Below are 17,421 nucleotides of genomic sequence, written 5' to 3' on the forward strand. Positions count from 1 at the left end.
TTTTGTCTGTCCTAACTCTCCCAACACTCAATTTTAGTGGATGTCCCCTGGTTCTGGTGTTGTATGAGAGGGAAAAGAACATCCCTCTATCCACTCTATCCATCCCCTTCATAATTTTGTACATTTCAATCATGCCCTCCCTCAGATGCCATTTTTTCTAGTCTGAAGAGCCCCAAACGCTGTAGCCCTTCCTCATAAGTGAGGTGCCCCTGTTTGACCCAGCTGGAACACTTGACACAAATGCTCTCCCCTCTGCATACACAGGTGAGGAGTAGAATTGTGCTCATTGGCCACATTCTCTGTGTCCTTTCCTTCAGTATGTATGTGTAAGTAGCCCTTACATACACATATCTCCTACCCATGACTGGGAATCCTAGGATATAATTCTTCCTGATTGCATGAAAAAGCCCCTATACAATTGTACTTATGTGGCACCCTCTACACAGGGACACTGAACATGGGATGCTGAAGGCATGGTGCTTAGGCATGCTCTCTTTTCACTTGCACACTGAGGACCCAATCCTATCCAACTTTCCAGCACCAGTGCAGCCGCAATGCAGCCCCGGCTCTGTGACTGCTGCCCCACTACAAGATGCAGTGCATGCTCCATTGGCACAGCTGCACCAGCACTGGAAAATTGGATAGGATTGGGCCCTTAATGTACGCCTAATGTGGTGTATACCTTGTGTGGAGACAGATGACAATGACATAACCATAGGGCCTTTTGTTCAGCTATTGCCAATTAATTTTATTTATTGTTCACATTTTTATACTACCAGCTGCTCCCCTTCTTTTGTCCTCACAACAACCCTGTGAGGCAGGTGAGGCAGAGAAAAAGTGACTGGTTCAAGGTCATCCAGGAAGCTTCATGGCTGAAGGGGGATTCAAACCTGGATCTTCCAAGTCTAAGTCCACCTCCCAAACCACTACACCATCCTGGCTCTCAGTTAAGCCGCTAGAGTGATACAACGTACTCTGTGGTATCCAACTATTTGGTTCTCATTAAGATATAACATTCTTCTATCTAGATATATCTGGTAAAATGTAAGAGATGGATGGGAGGGGGATTACTCCTCCTATAGATATCTTTGTCACCACTATGTATAAAGAAGATATTTTTCAAATTGCTTCTTTTTATTTTCCAAGTCAACAGTTGTCAAAAGTGAGTGGGTACATAATGTTTCTGAATCCTTGTACTTTCTGAATGATTTAACATTTGCTATAGTGAACAATCACTTCAAGAAACATTTTTCTAACATATTTTTAGTTTAAAAAAGGAGAGAAATTCTCTGTTTAGTACCCAAGAAACATGAATTAAGGATCTCTGGATCCTAACCTATCCCCCCGTGGCTGCCAATGTAACTTGCATTGTATTGGTGGAGGCTGCTTTAAGGCAATTGCAAAGCAGCCTCTACTGGTGTGTGCTGCAGGCCCACTGATGGGGAGGTCAGAGAGGCTTCCTGCATGCTGGTGGAAGGCCGAAGATCAGCTGGCTCAGGTAAAAAGGTGCAGGGGTTGGAGGGAGGTGCAGAGGGTTGAATGGGACAGACGTGGGTGGAACTTTGTAGTGATGGGACAGGGAGTGAGGTCCAGGCAGGGGCAGATTTGGTCGTGGAACATGCTGAATCCTGACCCCCTTTCCAGGCTTGATCTGCCTTCCCATGTCAGCGTGGACTTGAACTAGTGCAGGTCCAAGTAGTCCCATAGCAGCTGCTGGGGCTTACTCCTCAGCAAGCAGAAAAATGTCTCCTTACTCCTGCAGGAGCAAAAATCCCCTGCAGGAATACAGCAAAAGCCATGCCAGTACTGCTGTGTTGCCGCACAGGGATTTTCTTAGGATTGGACTGTCAGTAAGCTGCCACATCCCCATTAAAAGTATATTATGGACAAATTCATTTCACCCTCTGATGTTTATTGCTTTGAAGGTTGCAAAAGGCCATCAACAGGAACATGATGCCTCCCAAAACAGAACAGTCAGTCACTATTTGAAAATCATAGTTGAATGCCTCTGTTGTTACAAACCAGGGGAAGGACACCAGAATCGCTGCATGAGAAAGGGAAAAGTAAACAGATTTGGTCTGATTTATGATCTTTTAAGGGTTGCAGGATGTAACCAGGATGTAATGCTACTATGAACATTGAATCTGCGCCAAAGCAATTACTGGATGGCCTCACCACACATCCAGATCATTGATCACAGCTCAGCACACTTTCAGAAGTTTGCATAGAAATGTGTAAAACCTGGGAGGAAATTTTGTTTTGAAAATGGTTTTCTCACTGGATTTCTGTGGAAAATTTGTCTAGCTTTTCAGATTTCAGCTGTTTGGCTTGTTCTACTTAGTATTAAATGCTTTCTTTGTTTATTGGATATCATCACAGGTGCATACATAATCACATGTGCCATGGGTTAGGTAGCCTTAAGGCTACATAAAAAGAAGCTCTTGAGTATGTATTTATATAAGGTTCTTGGAGGGTCCAGGCTAATATATGTGGAGCAGTGGTTCTCAGTCCTTTAGCACTGGAACCCACTTTTTAGAATGAGAATCTGTCAGGACCCACCAGAAGTGATGTCATGACCAGAAGTGACATCATCCAGCAGGAAAATTTTTAACAATCCCAGGCTGCAATCCTACCCACGCTTACCCAGGAGTAAGTCCCATTTACTATCATCGCTAAAAGAATATTGAAATGAATGGGGACCCACCTGAAATTGGCTCACGACCCACTTACTTACCCTTACTTACCCAGGAGTAAGGCCCATTTACTATCGTTGGTAAAAGCATCTTCATAGTAAACTGTTAAAAGTACAGATACGTAACATTTCCTCAAATGCAGTCACATACTATGGTAACATCTAGTCTAATATATTAAAACTAAAATATTGAAATGAATGGGGACCCACATGAAATTGGTTTGCAACCCACCTAGTGGGTCCCGACCAACAGTTAGAAAAACACTGATGTGGAAGATTGAACTGTTGTGTGAATACACAACACTCACTGGTGTGGTGCTGAAAGCAATGAAGCACTTCCTGGATGAATGAATTTTGCTTCCAAAAGCAATGTGGATTTTGGTACATGTTCCCACTTTGAAAGACTCCCATATTTCAGAATGAATTACAATGGTTTCTGTCTGAAGTTGTACTATGAACAAAAGGTCTGTTTGCTCAAAGCGGAAAGGGTGATTTTCACTGATCCTCCTTTCCTCTTCAACCCCTTCCACATCTGCTGAGGATCAGGATAGCATGCTGTGTGTGGGATGTGATGGGGAGTTTTGGCAAAAACCACGCTTGTGTGAACAGAACTTATTTTGAATACAGCTTAGGACAGGATACAACTTAGGATATAACCCTGCATGAAGGAATTCAAAGTGATTTGTTTTATTGCCAAGCAAATGAAGAAATGATTCTATGGGATGTAACATTTTCCTTTTCTTAGCAAATGGCCAAGGTAGCTTAATAAACAAGTTTGACTATATAATTAATCAAATTCACCAAGGTAAAACCATTTGTTTCCTGCTGTGCCTATAATATGCCAGGTGCATTGCAAACAAAGCTGATAGCCCAAACCTAGTTCCAAGGAACTTTGAAATGATATTGTTCATTTCTATCTCACTGCGCTGTAGAGAAGTAATTGCGTTACTGTTTCCAGTTGTTTTTTCAAAATTATTAAGCCATTTGTAATGTAGTCATTACTGTGACTCCAGAACACTATGGCTCTTTCCATGCTAAATCTTTTTATTGGATTTCATTTGATCTGTCTTTCAAAAACATCCTTGTGTACTGCTTGACAAATATCATAAAGAAGAAACTAAATGAGAAGGCAAGTTATTTTTAAATTAAAATTGTGAATATGGTTGCTGCCCTATATAAAAAATATATTCACACTGCAAACTGCCAGCATCAAGCCAGTACTGTTAGTGCCATAGGAATGCTGTTCTTTAACTTGCTACCAACTGCGTGGGAGCTGGTAAGTCACGGGCCCGTATTGGCAGGCCACAGAACTTCTGTGGGAGCAGTTAGGTCAGTGTCACTTGTGGTTTGGGGGAGGATTGGGGCAGATCAGGTCAAGGAGTAGGCCAGGCCAGGGACGGTTTGGGGGCAGAAGGGAAAGAATTGGGGAAGGGAGCAAGATGGGTGCTGTGGTTCAACAGTGGGAGTGGTGGGTTTTGGTGGTAGTCAGGCATGACAGGATCCTATCTCCCTTTTCCTGGCCCAACATACCCCTTGAGGCTCCTTTGAGGAGACCCATTGGTGGCCAGGTGACTTATGGAGAAACAATTAAATAATATTTTTATTTACCTCTCCTGGTTGCCCTTCCCCTACCATAGGATGCAGCATGTGTTCCACTAGCGCTGATGCACCATGTAGGCTGGTGGGGAATAGGATTGGGGCATTTGACCCATGAGATTCAGATGACCCATCTGAAATGAGATTCAGAAAGGAGCTACTGAAGAACAGTATAATTAGGATGAATTTTAGAAAAGGCCAATAAAGCATGTTTGAGTTACAGTAAAACTGTGCAGCATTGATCCAATAGAAGAAATACACAATTCAAAGTTCATTCATGGCTTTTTAAGACAAACCAAAGAATAACAAGGACTCGGACAACAAGCTCTTGAATCCTATAGATTTCTTCATCAGATTAGATTGGTAAGCAGAGGTGGGGGTGAATAGCGGAGACTTGTTGTAGGTTTCCCAATAGACTGCAGTTTCTAAAATCAGAAGATAGGGTTTAGGGTGTTTTTAGGCAGATATGAATCAGCCTTTGAAAGGTGTGCAGGATGTGTCTTGGCACTTTCTCACACCAGAGACCAAGTCTTCATAAAAGCTATCTTTTGTTCACAAACGTATGCGTAGGTACAATGGAAACTCAAAAGCTCAGCATTGGATGGTGTGGTGATATTAAAGCTTAGAAACGTAATATTAATCATGGGTTCAGTGACTGACACTGAGGAGGAAACCTTCTGTTTGCTTAATCTTCTTTATGGCGCATTTCATAGCTGTTGAGTGGATTTCGGCTTTTAGAGCATTTTCACATTTATTAGTGAAGGCCATTAAGCAAAAGCCATGTTCTATTGTGGAACATAACAAGCCAATACAAAGTCCATATTAATCATTAACAATAAAACATTGGTCCATCATCAGCAATACATGACCGAATATACGAGGTCAGTGCAGATATCTGCAGTTGGTGAGTTGGTGCTTCTGTTGGAAATAAAGATCCTTTTCATAGCACTATTACAAAGTCAAACAGCTGAGTCTGTAAAATACTAAGTAGTAATGAGTGAAGGTGGAAACAAAATCCTAGATTGCAGATTTTAAAGGCTTTCCCAACCTGAAAATGCCAATTGTAATTAGTAGCACATCTAATGCACTCTTTTTTCCTACTTAATAGTGTGCAGCAGGTAACAGTAGTTAAAAGTTATCAACTTCCCCATTAGCATGCTCATTAATACTACCAGTAGTGCTGTAAGTAGAATAGCTGTATAACATCCTGTAGCTAGAGCCTCTAAGTCACTAGTTTTAATACAGATTTCTCTGAATTCTACCAAACCACCATTTTCTTGGTTGATGTAAAATCACTGAAATTACATTAATTCTCAAGTTCAATGCAATGTTAATGTAATGTTTTCAAAGTGCCGTTCTGTAAAAGTTGGCTATTAAAAGAATAGTCACTATCCTGCTGTGATAATATCCACTCCTTGTTTACATTAAGAGTCAGGTTTGCTGATTTTTTAGTGGCAAAAACCTATTATTGCTTTTTAATTCCGGGAGCGATGCAGTCAGATACAGCAAACAGAATGCGCGAGATTGTGTTAGAAGTTCTGCATCCATAAAGTTGATTAAACCTCAATCACATTTATGCAGACACACAAGGAGTTGTATACAAGAACCAGGCTTTGTCTGCAGGGGCTTAGCTAATGACGGTGATGTACAGAAGGAGGACAAAAACGGAACATAATGCTCAGACAGACTGTGCATTGCTAATGCTAGTACCCACCTATCTCCTCTGTGATTGCCCCCAATCACAGCATCCATTCTTCTATCCACTTTTTGTCAGTAAACTGAGAGCCAGTTTACTTGTTACATGACAACCAATGAGTTATCCACCACGCATAACTGGCAGCTGCACCCGTTCCTGACACCATGCCACCCATATACCTCAATTAGGTACAAGTTGAAGTGTTTGTTGTATGCATTCTTTATATTACTGAATACACCTTGAACAAAGACAGTTTGATTGAGCCAAAGTAAATTATTTTCAAGTTCATTTTATTAGAATGAGAAAATAGGAAGATGTCTTGGACTCCTTCATTGAATCATAGTTGGAAAGGAACTACAAAGTCATCTAGTCCAACCCCCTGTCAATAGCAGGAAATCCTCTTACAGCATCTCTGGTAGGTTCCTGTCGAGCCTCTGGTTGAAGATCTCCAGTGAGGGAGAATGAACCATCACGCTCGGTAATCACTTCTACTGCTCAACCGCCCTTGCCCTTACTGTTAAGAATTTCTTTCTGGGGTCCAATAGAATCTCCTCTCTTGAAGTTTGTACCCATGTGATCTTGTTCCACTCTCAGGTGCAGTTGGGAAAAAATTTGTTCCATATGGCAGTCCCTCAGGTATTTGGAGAGTGTTATCGTATTCCCCTCTCAGCTTCCTCTTCAGGCTAATCATACCAAATTCCCTCAACCTTTCCTCTTAGGGTTTCCTCCAGTCCTCTGATCATCTACTACCGATCATCAGCTACTTTGCTGGTGCACTGAACAACAAACGAAGAGGCCCTAAGTAATCACCACTGCAGTTCTTATATGTCCATGCAATGTATGATATAAGCAGTGAATGTGAGGCATTTAGGGAAGTGGTAAAAACTTTGGCCCCAACAGCTTTATGCTTGAGTACTTCTGTAATTGTTGAACCTTGAATACAATTTATAATGGTCAGGGTATAATGACCTGTTTTACTGATAGCACTAAAACATTTCACTGGGAAAGCTTAAAGACTGCTTGATAATGATTAACGTTAATGGCAAGTCAAGGTAGTTGGTAGATTTTTGTGAATTTTATAAAGCATTTGAATACATCTATACTGAATAATTGCCACTTTGCTATGGGGATGAAACTAGCAATTTATGCAGGGAAAAATTTATCTCCCCAAACACTTCAATTGTTCTAATATGCAAGAGTATCATTTCCTGAGGATCCTTCTTACAGGATCACATAATTCAATGGATGGACTCAATCAGAGATAAACTGGATGACACCATGACACTTCTTGGCTGATCAGATTTGGCAGCTTGATGATGTTACTAAGGATAATTAAGGACAATGTAAACACTTGACAACATTTTAGCAAGGAGGGCCAAAATCATCAATGAGAGAATAATTTGGCATTGCTGAAAACATTCACACACACAAAAAACAGTGTGCAGCTTTAACAGCCCTAATTTCAAATAATAATATAGAGAAGGCAAGGATCTATTGTTATGCAATGACTGCAGTCTGCTGTCCTTTTAAAAATAAGTATTAAATGGTGGAGTGAGATCACAGAAAAATGGCTAATTAAAAGAATGCCTATAAGGAATTGGGCATGCCTGAGTACTATTGTGTGCTATGTACTGTGTACAATATACTGTACTTTTGTACCACTACAGACCAGCTATAGGAACCTACTACAGCCAGTATCTTGCACCTTACCTCATGCTTCAGTGCCATGAAGCTTAAGCCATTTCAGGCCAACATTGCATATATGTAATAGGGACCAAATGTGTACACCTGTGGGCTGGGCAGAAGTGGGTTAAGACTATGGGGTCAGTTGTGCTGCTTAGGCGTCAATGTTGAACCATGCACTGTCAGCTAACGACGTACTTGAATGTGATCAGATGACTTTTTAATACAATATGAGGATGCATCAGGTCCTATAAAGCCCTTGGCTTTCATCTAGCCCAGTATTCCAAGCAAGTTGTCTTAGAGCCCAATCCTATCCAGTTTTCCAGCATCAGTGCAGCCATAATGCAGCCCTGAGGCAAGGGAACAAACATTCCCTTACCTTGAGGAGGCCTTTGTGACTGCCTGCAGTGCATGCCCCTTTGGCATGGCTGCATCAGCGCTGGAAAGTTGAAGGATTGGGCCCTTAGCAAGTAGCCATGCAGATTTGTCCAACCTTAACCTATAGCACTGACCTTAGTATCCGCCCACCTGTGTTTGGCCAGCCTCTGGTCCTTGTCTGTTTTGACCTAGTCTCTGCTGCTACCTTGTTTGCCTTTGCAAATAGTTTTTCTCTGTTGCAGCTTGTTTCACAGAATGTTCAACAGCCACCAGTCCAGGAAGCACCAATGGGTAGTACTTCCTCACTACCATAAGTTTTGCATCAGACTTGCTCATGCATCTGAGTTACTAGAGCAGTGTTTCTCAAACTGTGGATCGGGACCCACTAGGTGGATCAGGAACCAATTTCAGGTGGGTCCCCATTCATTTCATTACTCTTGGGTACATGTGGATAGGATTGCAGCCTAAGATTGTTAAAAATTTTCCTGCTTGATGATGTCATTTCTGGTCATGACATCACTTCCGGTGGGTCCTGACAGATTCTCATTCTAAAAAGTGGGTTCTGGTGCTAAAAGTTTGAGAACCGCTATACTAGAAAATTTGCATGGAAGTGAATGGATAGAGAACAGTGATGGATTAAATGTTTTGTGAATCCAGTTACTTGCATGCACAGAAATGAATGTAGGGCACCTTGACAGCCCTCTTTGCTGTGATACATTCAAATAAACATCACAGTTGCTAGTCATCACGATAAAAATCTTCTATTTGGCCCAGAGAAAATGACAAATCAATATGAAAACAATGCCCTTTGCAGTAGAAGCAGCAGATGCTCTCAGTTACAGGCAGCAATTACCATACATGGGGAATGGGAAAGCTCCAGCACCACTTAACGAACACCAAATAAGCCGTAAAAACTTCATGGTCCTAATAGTGCTCTCTTACAAGTCCAGGAGTGATTTCCTCAACCTTGCATAATGTACTTATAAATATGTATGCAATCTCAAAGGTGCCTTAATAATGATAGTCATTTAAAAGAAAATAATACAAAATCCATGACAGTGATAAATCAGCCTATTACATTCGGTGCATCAGAGACAGCAGATATCCTCCATGACCAAGGTTTACCCAGCAGAGAGATAACAGCCATTTTTGGAGGGTGGCATAAGCGTTTATGGAAATCTGTTACTGCCTGCCTGTGGCTGCGGAAGTTAAGAGAACCATTTGCAACCTGCTTTTGCTTCATTTTACTAGCTTCCAGGATTCTAGGTCCACAGGAATTGCTGTGATATTATCTGAATCATTTCTGCAGGGACACCTGGAGAACTGAGGACTGAGTGGAAATGGCGCATGCAACACTTATAAGCTATGGGAAGAACTCAGGGTGCTTCTGGATGGCAACACATCAGGTAGATTCAATTCTTACTGTGAGGTCCAAGGTTGATCAGTGAACTTTGTAAACTGAATATCCTGGTTTCTAGGGGCTTAGGGCTCATACCAATGGGGCGTACACTGCATCCTTTGGTAGGGAGACAGCCACAGAGGCCTCCTCAAGGTAAGGGGACATTTGTTGCCTTACTTCGGGACTGCATTGCAGCTCCACAGGTGCTGGAAAGTTGGGCGGGATTGGGCCCTGAGTCTTTCCTCTGTCAGTCATGTTTACAAGACTGCATTTCAATGTTTGCAAATCTTATAGAAGGAAGTGTCCCCTCCTCTATTGACTGACGCTTATTTTCTACTTCCATACAAACAGCACAGTTGAGTAAGCTTTCTTTGTGGTGGATGCTAAAATAATAAAATTTTTATTTTGCTGCAGGAGGCAAGCGTGAAGATGAATCATTTGTAAACCACCAAGAGTTGCTTTGTATGTATGCCAAACATGCTGAATGCCTCTATTTAAATATGCAAATTGATTCATATCTTGAGGGGTCATTCTCTGCAAAATGCTTAAAAATTCCGTACCAGCAAAAAGCAGCTGTGATTTTTATTTTGTTTATCGTTTAAGAATGTTGCAGAACGTAGCTGAGAATGAGCCCTGCGGTGATGGGGGTGTGTGGAGGGGAGCCCTGGTGCCAGTGCCTCTCTCCTTTCCCCTAGTCAGACCCTTGTCAGGCCCTAAATCAGTAGAATCTGCTGTCAACATGAGAACAAAGCTATGCAGAGAGAGAGAGAGAGAGAGAGAGAGAGAGAGAGAGAGAGACCATCTTTGGAAGCCTCTTGCGCAGTTACATGGAAAATTCCCCCAAGCCTATATTGTAGCATGTAGTGAAGGGTTCAGGAGGACTCAGGCAAAGCTCTGACTGAGTTCCACCAACAACAGGCAAATGAAGAACTGCAAACATAAAAAGAAGTTTGTTAAAAGTTGCAGCATATCGAGCAGCAACTGTTACCCTGCACATGCCTGATCTTGTCTGATCTCGGAAGCTAAGCAGGGTCAGGCCTGGTTAGTACTTGGATGGGAGACCTCTTGGGAATACCAGGTGCTGTAGGCTTATACCATAGTCTTTCGAGACTGAAGGTTGCCAACCATAGTAGGTACAGGAAAAATCTTATCTTGCCTGTGTTCACACCCGGACTCTTTGGCTTATTGAGAGGGGATTGCATGTAGCCACTGCCCTGTATACAATGGAGCAATGTTCATGTTAGACATTAGCAGTGGCATGCTAAAAGCCAAATCATGTGAATGCCTGTGGTTAATCATAAGTTACTGGCTGGACTATGCAGCTGGGAATCCAAAGAGCCAGGGCCTTCTCACACCCCCCCCCAGCTATTATGCACTAAAGTGGTCCAGTGAGTTTTTGAAATCAGCTCAGAAGGTTTCCTTCTTAGAATAATTTATTTATATTTACATTTATATGATGTCTTTCACATAGTTACCCCTAAAGTAGTTCACAGCCAAAACCAAAATACAATGGCCCAAATCCTTACCAACGTTCCAGCACACTCAAAGCTGTGCCAATGGGGTATGTGCTGCATCCTGCAGTTGGGCTGCACTCACAGAGGCCTCCTCAAGGTAAGGGAATGTTCCCTTGCCTTGGAGCTGCACTGCCTTTACCTCAGGGATGGAAATTTGATTAGAATTGCACCCAGCAACATTCAAAAAAGGACCAGTTTAATATAGGTTGCCACCAGGTTGGGGGTGCTTGAGAGGGACCCAGAGAGATAGCAGGAGGAATCTCATTCACTGAACATAGTGGAAGTTGTTTTGGAGGAAAGAGGAACTTTGGTCCTTGCTTTAACTTTTTATTAGAAAAGTGGTCAATATATTTCTTATGCCAGCTAAATGTAAAGAGTGAATTTTAGGATATTGGATCTGTGACCAAGACACCTAGGGACATTTTCTTAAATCCTCCTTGCCATGCACTTTAAAAACAGTTGCGTTAACTTCTCAATTTGGGCTGGCAAACCTTTTCCTCAGCTGCTATGAGGGGAATGTACAATTAAAGAGAAACAAGAGATGGGGCAAGAGCCTAAGAAGAATCAGTAGGACAAACTTGACTGTAGTTGAAAATGTGAGGGGGTAATACAGGAGAGCATGTACAGCATTAGAGGAACAAAGGCTGCAAGGATGTGAGAGAGAGGGAACTTTAAGGGGAAACCACACACAAAAACCAGAACTAAAATTAGAAGGGTATTTTTCTTCCATCTTGTCTGCCAACTCTCATGGATCAGTTCCCTGACCTTCACCAGATCCATTTCTTGGTAGCTTTATGCAAAAGTGCCCCCTTAAAATTCATTTTGAAAATCTCATTACTTTGCCTATTATTATTAATTTGTATAATAATCAGAGAGCTTCCAGAGGCCATTGTCACAGACTCAATAGCCTGGCAGCTGCAAATAAACAGAACAGAAGATGGTCCCTTCCCACAAAGAAAGCAAATGTTTATTAATTTGCAATTTCTTTGAGGAAGAGCAACGAAAATAAATAGAAGTCAGAAGCAACAGATTGAGGACAGCTGAGGAGGGAAAGTGCCCTTTCTCTCAGCTTAGTGAAATCTTGATTGTTTTCAGGGGATTATTTTTTCCTGCAAAAAGTTTCTTTTTGTCTTTCTTCTTGCAGAGAAAAACTTGATGATATTTTGTGCTACATTGTCAGAATTCCAACATAGTCTGGGTTTCGTTTCCTGTCAACAGTGGGTGGGCCCTCTGTGGCACTGTTGGAAGTGGGCAGGGGAAATAGAAGAAACAGAGCAAAAAACTGACTTGGGAGATGTTCCAAATTTCCTGAAAAACTCACGGAGGAAGAAGAGGGGTGTACACGTCTCCCCCCTTTTGGGGTGCCATTTTCCAATCATGGGTGGGGGTTCATCCACATTGTCCTTCAATGGGTGATTTAAAAATCTTTTTAGTATTTAAACTGTGCATTTTGAGTGGTTTGGGTGAGCAGTCCTTCCCCCATGATGATCAGAGCAGTTTGGATTGCCACCTGAACTTGCCTTTTGTTTTCTTTCTCAGACTTCCAGTGCCCACTTTCTTTAAGCGGGCGTGGGGGTGGAGGATGGGAGAAGATGTGAAGGGAGAAGGCATGTGACCCACACTCTTCCTGTATGCATTTGGGAGGGCTTATTGTCTGAACTGGCCAGAGAAAATGAATGGTGACCAAATGTAGGGGTCAGGCTGCATTTCAAGTATGTATTCAGAGCCTGTGAAGTGAACTCCACTTTTTAGTGATTTCTTCAGTATTTCACAAAAGGGTCTGAAACTGTTCGCAAAGGAAAGATGTCAGGGGGAAGAGGGAACACATTCCTGTTGTCAAGCCAGCTTGGGCTGGTTCTCCCTAGTTCTTTTCAAGTTCCGCTTTATTCATTAGTTAAGGCAGAACATGGATGTGAAAGTGTATTGAGCCTTGTGATGCTTGCATGCTCTCCTCCCTCTTTTGCATGCTAGTGGAGGTTTTAAATTTGGGATACCCTAGTTTAGAACAAATTGGGGAATTCAAACTAGGCTTTGGGAAGCTGAATTTACCATTTTGTCTGCTGATCTTAATCCAGTATGTTCCCCTCTTTCCTTTGGTTTTTGCCCTCTATCAGGTCAACCTTCCAAATATTTTGATACCTTAACAAATCCCTCTCTTAGAAGGGCTTTTATGCTCGCGCGTTTTAATATTTTTCCTTCCTCGTACCATCATGGTAGATTTTCGTGCATTCCTCGGAATTGCAGATTATGCTCTTTCTGTCATCTCGAGCCAGACACTCTCGAGCATATTCTAATCCACTGTCCAGCACATTGTCTACTCAGGAAGCTGTATTTGGGCCCCTTTCTAAGCTATCCTTCTGGCCCATTTATCGATCCTATTTTTGTTTTACTAAGTGATAATCAGGCAAATATTACTTTAGCAGTTGCCAGTTTTTTATCCCATATTATTAAAATATCCCCCCTCCTTGAACTCTTTTTTCTTTTCCCTTTTTCCTGTATTATTCCTATTTTTCTTTTTATGCCTAAGTATTTTATTAGTTACTGTTGTAGTTGGTCTCCTGTTTATATTATATGCCAATAAAGGTGCTATTGTATTGTATTGTAACAAATTGGGGTTTTCTATGATGTCTGAACTCAGCAAATTCTAACTTGATCTAACCAGAGTTTGCAAATAAGCCAGAATCCCAGTTTCATATCCTGGCTTGCTTGCAAACTCTAGTTAGAGTAATAGCCCAAACCTACTCAACTCCCCATGCAGCGATACAGCTGCTCCAACGTGCAGCATGCTGTATCCCATGGGGGAATTTTGGGCTCTGGAGGCCTCCTTGTGTTAAGGGAACATTTGTTCCTTTGCCCTGGGGTAAGCTTGCACTGGCCCACTGGGTCTACTTTAACCTACACCTCTTATACTGCTGGTGCAAGTCTTCATGGATCTGGGTCAGGGGATCAAGTCTGGGAAAGGGGATAGATATTGGTATGCACTGCTACTGCCCCCTACCTGGCCGTAATCCTCCCTACCCTATCTCCCCCCCCCGTTCCTCCTCCTCCCTGCTGTGTTCTCCCCCCTCGCTGTTTCCTTTCCATCCACTGGAATGCATGTTTTAGAGGCATGAGTAGGATTGAGCCATAAATCAAGGTTTGCCAAGTTCAGAAATCACAGCAAATCCCTGGCCAGAAGTTTAAAACTTTCTCTATTCACACTTGTGGAGGCACATGAACATTGTGCAGAACTATGCCAAACCATGGTTCAGTATGATTTTAGACTTGTGTGCGATTGAGCTGAATAGGGGTAGGCCTCTTTTCATAAAGCGCTAATGGCAATAGTACAACCATTTTAAAACGTGTTAAAAACCTATTTAAAGCTTACCATTGCATGGCAAAGGAAGGAGTGCCACATGACCTAAGTAACATTGATGCTTTTTATCTTCCTCCAGCTGCAGAGTGAGGGTAATGAGAGGCTTTCATTTGCCTTCAGTGACATCATTATGTAGTCAAATCATATTGACTTAGCAATGCCATGACATCATTGTCATAATTCTCGACTGGCTAGGATCACACAGTCAAGGAACCTTTTCAACTTCAGAATAATCTGATGGCATAGTAGCAACAGACTGGGGTAACAATGGCTGTGAACAAATGCTTAAAAATACTTGACAGAAGGAAAGGCAGAAGTTTTCCATGCACAATTCCCCCCCCCCCTTCCCAATGGTGACTTTCACAGGGGAAATTAGACTGCAGAAAAATCCTGTGGTACATTAAAGAAAACAAAAATCGAGTGATTTATTTTTCCTATGTTAATCATACTGAAGGGATGTTCAGATAATTTTTTTAAAATAATGCTTTTATGAGGACTTACAGCCTAAAGTTCCCAGTGTACTTCTTGCCTTCTTCACTGCTATTAACGCTGCATGGTTCCCTAGGCCTACCTCGCAAATGTGCCTGCGCTCTGACTTGAAAGTGATTCCCTAGGTGCAAGATGGTTAGTTCATATTCTGCATCCATACAGCTGTTGACTTGGATGCCGAGGCTGCTGTGAAGGGTGCCAGTTATGGAGAAAGCATTATCCTTAATCTTCTTTAATTTAAAGGAAGCCCTACCACGGAAGCCATATATTTTTCAGAAAAGTTACTGCTGTTAATCTCAAACCTGCTGACCTGCACCAGCAGGTGATTTGCTTGCTGTATTTTGGAAAGCCAGAGGGTTTGCATCGAGTGCCCTGTAAACACACAAAAAGATTACAAGATTTGTTCTGTTATTTCACATTTATTTTTGTTATAGTGTTATGGAATGGCTAGGTTAAGCCTTCTGTTTTTGTTGCTTGAATTAGGCTGGTCATGCATATATTCAAGTTTTTTGCAATGAGTATTTGCTGTTTTAAATGAGTAAATATCAACTTTTGTCTTCTAAAAGTGCTAGTTTAGTAGCTAATTAAATGAGTTTCTTTCTAGATGGCTGGGAATGTTGTCAAATGAGGGGGATCGTGTGCAAATAAGTTGAAATTGAGCTGGAGATGTAATTCCTTGGCTGTTTTCCTAGCAATTAAAATTTAAATACAAGCTATGGATCTGGCACTCTTGAAATATTTAAAATTGTGTTTTATCTGACAGATTTAGAATTTCAAATGTTGGTGAATGCCTCATATCAAATTCAGGATGTCCCAATGACAATTTTCTCAGACTTTGTGATAAAAATTAGCATGTTCAAGTTGAAAATACACCATATGCATCACGAGATGTTTCTAAAATTGTGCAGAGTTCTGTGCTCCAGATTGCAAATAACAGTTTTGAAGATATGTATAACAATTTTCAGTTGTTGGTTGGGAACCTTCAGTCTTGAAAGACTATGGTATAAGGCTACAGGACCCAGTATTCCCAGGTGGTCTCCCATCCAAGTACTAACCAAGCCTGACCCTGCTTAGCTTCCAAGATCAGGCATGTGCAGGGTAACAGTTGCTGCCTAACAATTTTCAGTGATCTTTGCTTATCATTTTTATTGCGGTTGGTCCAGTGCTGTGTCTAAGAATGCTCACCTCTATACACGTCCTGCCTGATTGTCCATGTGCTATAGCCTCCCAACCAGCTGTGCCTGTTTGCTGTGATGCAGTATGCTAGGGTGCTCTTTGCCTGTTTCCTGCTGTGACTGAATGGTTAGAGAACAACTTTGTCTGACCAGTCATGTAACAAGTGAATGTTTTGCTGGGTGAACTAGGCTTTTTGGCTTGAAACTGTCTCCCCTCCTGCACCTTGAGCAGTGGGCTACCAGCACCCTGCCTTACATAAGTCCCTTCAAGGCCCATCTTATGATGGATCCCAGTTACAAGGAGAGGGACTCTTTCCAGGTGGGGCATTTAAATATTTGCCATAGAAGTACTTGTGTGTTTATTTTACATGGCTGTCTGCTTCTTTGAGAGCTACCTTCCACCCTTCCCTCCACTGTGTCAAAAAGATTTTTCTTAGATGTTCATGTCTGAGTGAATTACATAAGGGTCTTGAACACTGGGTGCTGGGATTCCTAGCAGTTCTCTGCTTTTCCCCACTGGCTGCTTATACCATAGCAGCTCTTGCAGGGCCTGGGGAGGGTGTTACGTGAAAATTCCCCTTTTAAAGAAGGCAAATTCCATGTTAGGGATCATTAGGCAAGGGATAGTGTTCTGTGATAATCCCCCCTTTTGCCTTTTAGATGTGATTTTATCTCTATATATCTGGTTATGCTATTATGGACTGTAATATCACGCAAACTAAACTGTTTTCCCAGCATACAGGCCACATTTCCAGGACTTTGGTCAAGCCACAAGCTCATGGTTACACAACCACCATCACCACCCCCCCCATAGTCACACATTATGCGAGGAAGTCTTATGTTTTAATCCAATCACTGTTTAAGCATCTCCTACATTGCTGTATGCAGACTTGAACTGACTTCAATGATTTTGGTGTTGAAATTCTGTTTGTATTGTACCTACATCCTGTATTTTTTTCCACAGTCGTTGTTAAGTTCCCCCTTCTAGGAACTTGACCCCCGATTGAATTTTGCTGATAACTGATACATACATCCTGATCCCCATTCAAATGTATACATATGAAAGCATTATTCCAAGTATCCAGCTTTGTGTTAGCAATCAAGTTACCTTCCAGTTCAGTCTGCCTCCCAACCCCTTATAAGAGAGGGATTCCACTCACACGCTCTCTCTCTCCAAGGCTCAACACATTTGTGTTGTGTCAGAGGGTCCTCTCCACAGGATTCTCTCCCCCCCCCACTCCAACTGCTCTACAAGACAGGTAACTATCTCGTGCCTGGAACTCTTTCCCTTCTTCCTCCCCTTCTCTCCCCATCTTTAGTTATCAGCTGGGATTGACATAGCAGGGACCCCTAAAATCCTTCCCTACAACCCTTCCTTTTTCTGATTTCTTCGGATGCACCAAATACTCTTCGCACGCAACCACCATGAAAGCTAGATACACTG

At 42.0% G+C, this 17,421-nt stretch overlaps 1 pseudogene; it reads left to right on the forward strand.

The window, feature by feature from the left end:
- The first annotated feature begins 10,414 nt into the window (after positions 1-10,414).
- Positions 10,415-10,534, forward strand: LOC136637105 (5S ribosomal RNA; annotated as a pseudogene).
- The last annotated feature ends 6,887 nt before the right edge of the window (positions 10,535-17,421 follow it).

Source organism: Tiliqua scincoides, chromosome 1, assembly GCF_035046505.1.
Source record: "Tiliqua scincoides isolate rTilSci1 chromosome 1, rTilSci1.hap2, whole genome shotgun sequence".
NCBI lineage: Eukaryota > Metazoa > Chordata > Lepidosauria > Squamata > Scincidae > Tiliqua > Tiliqua scincoides.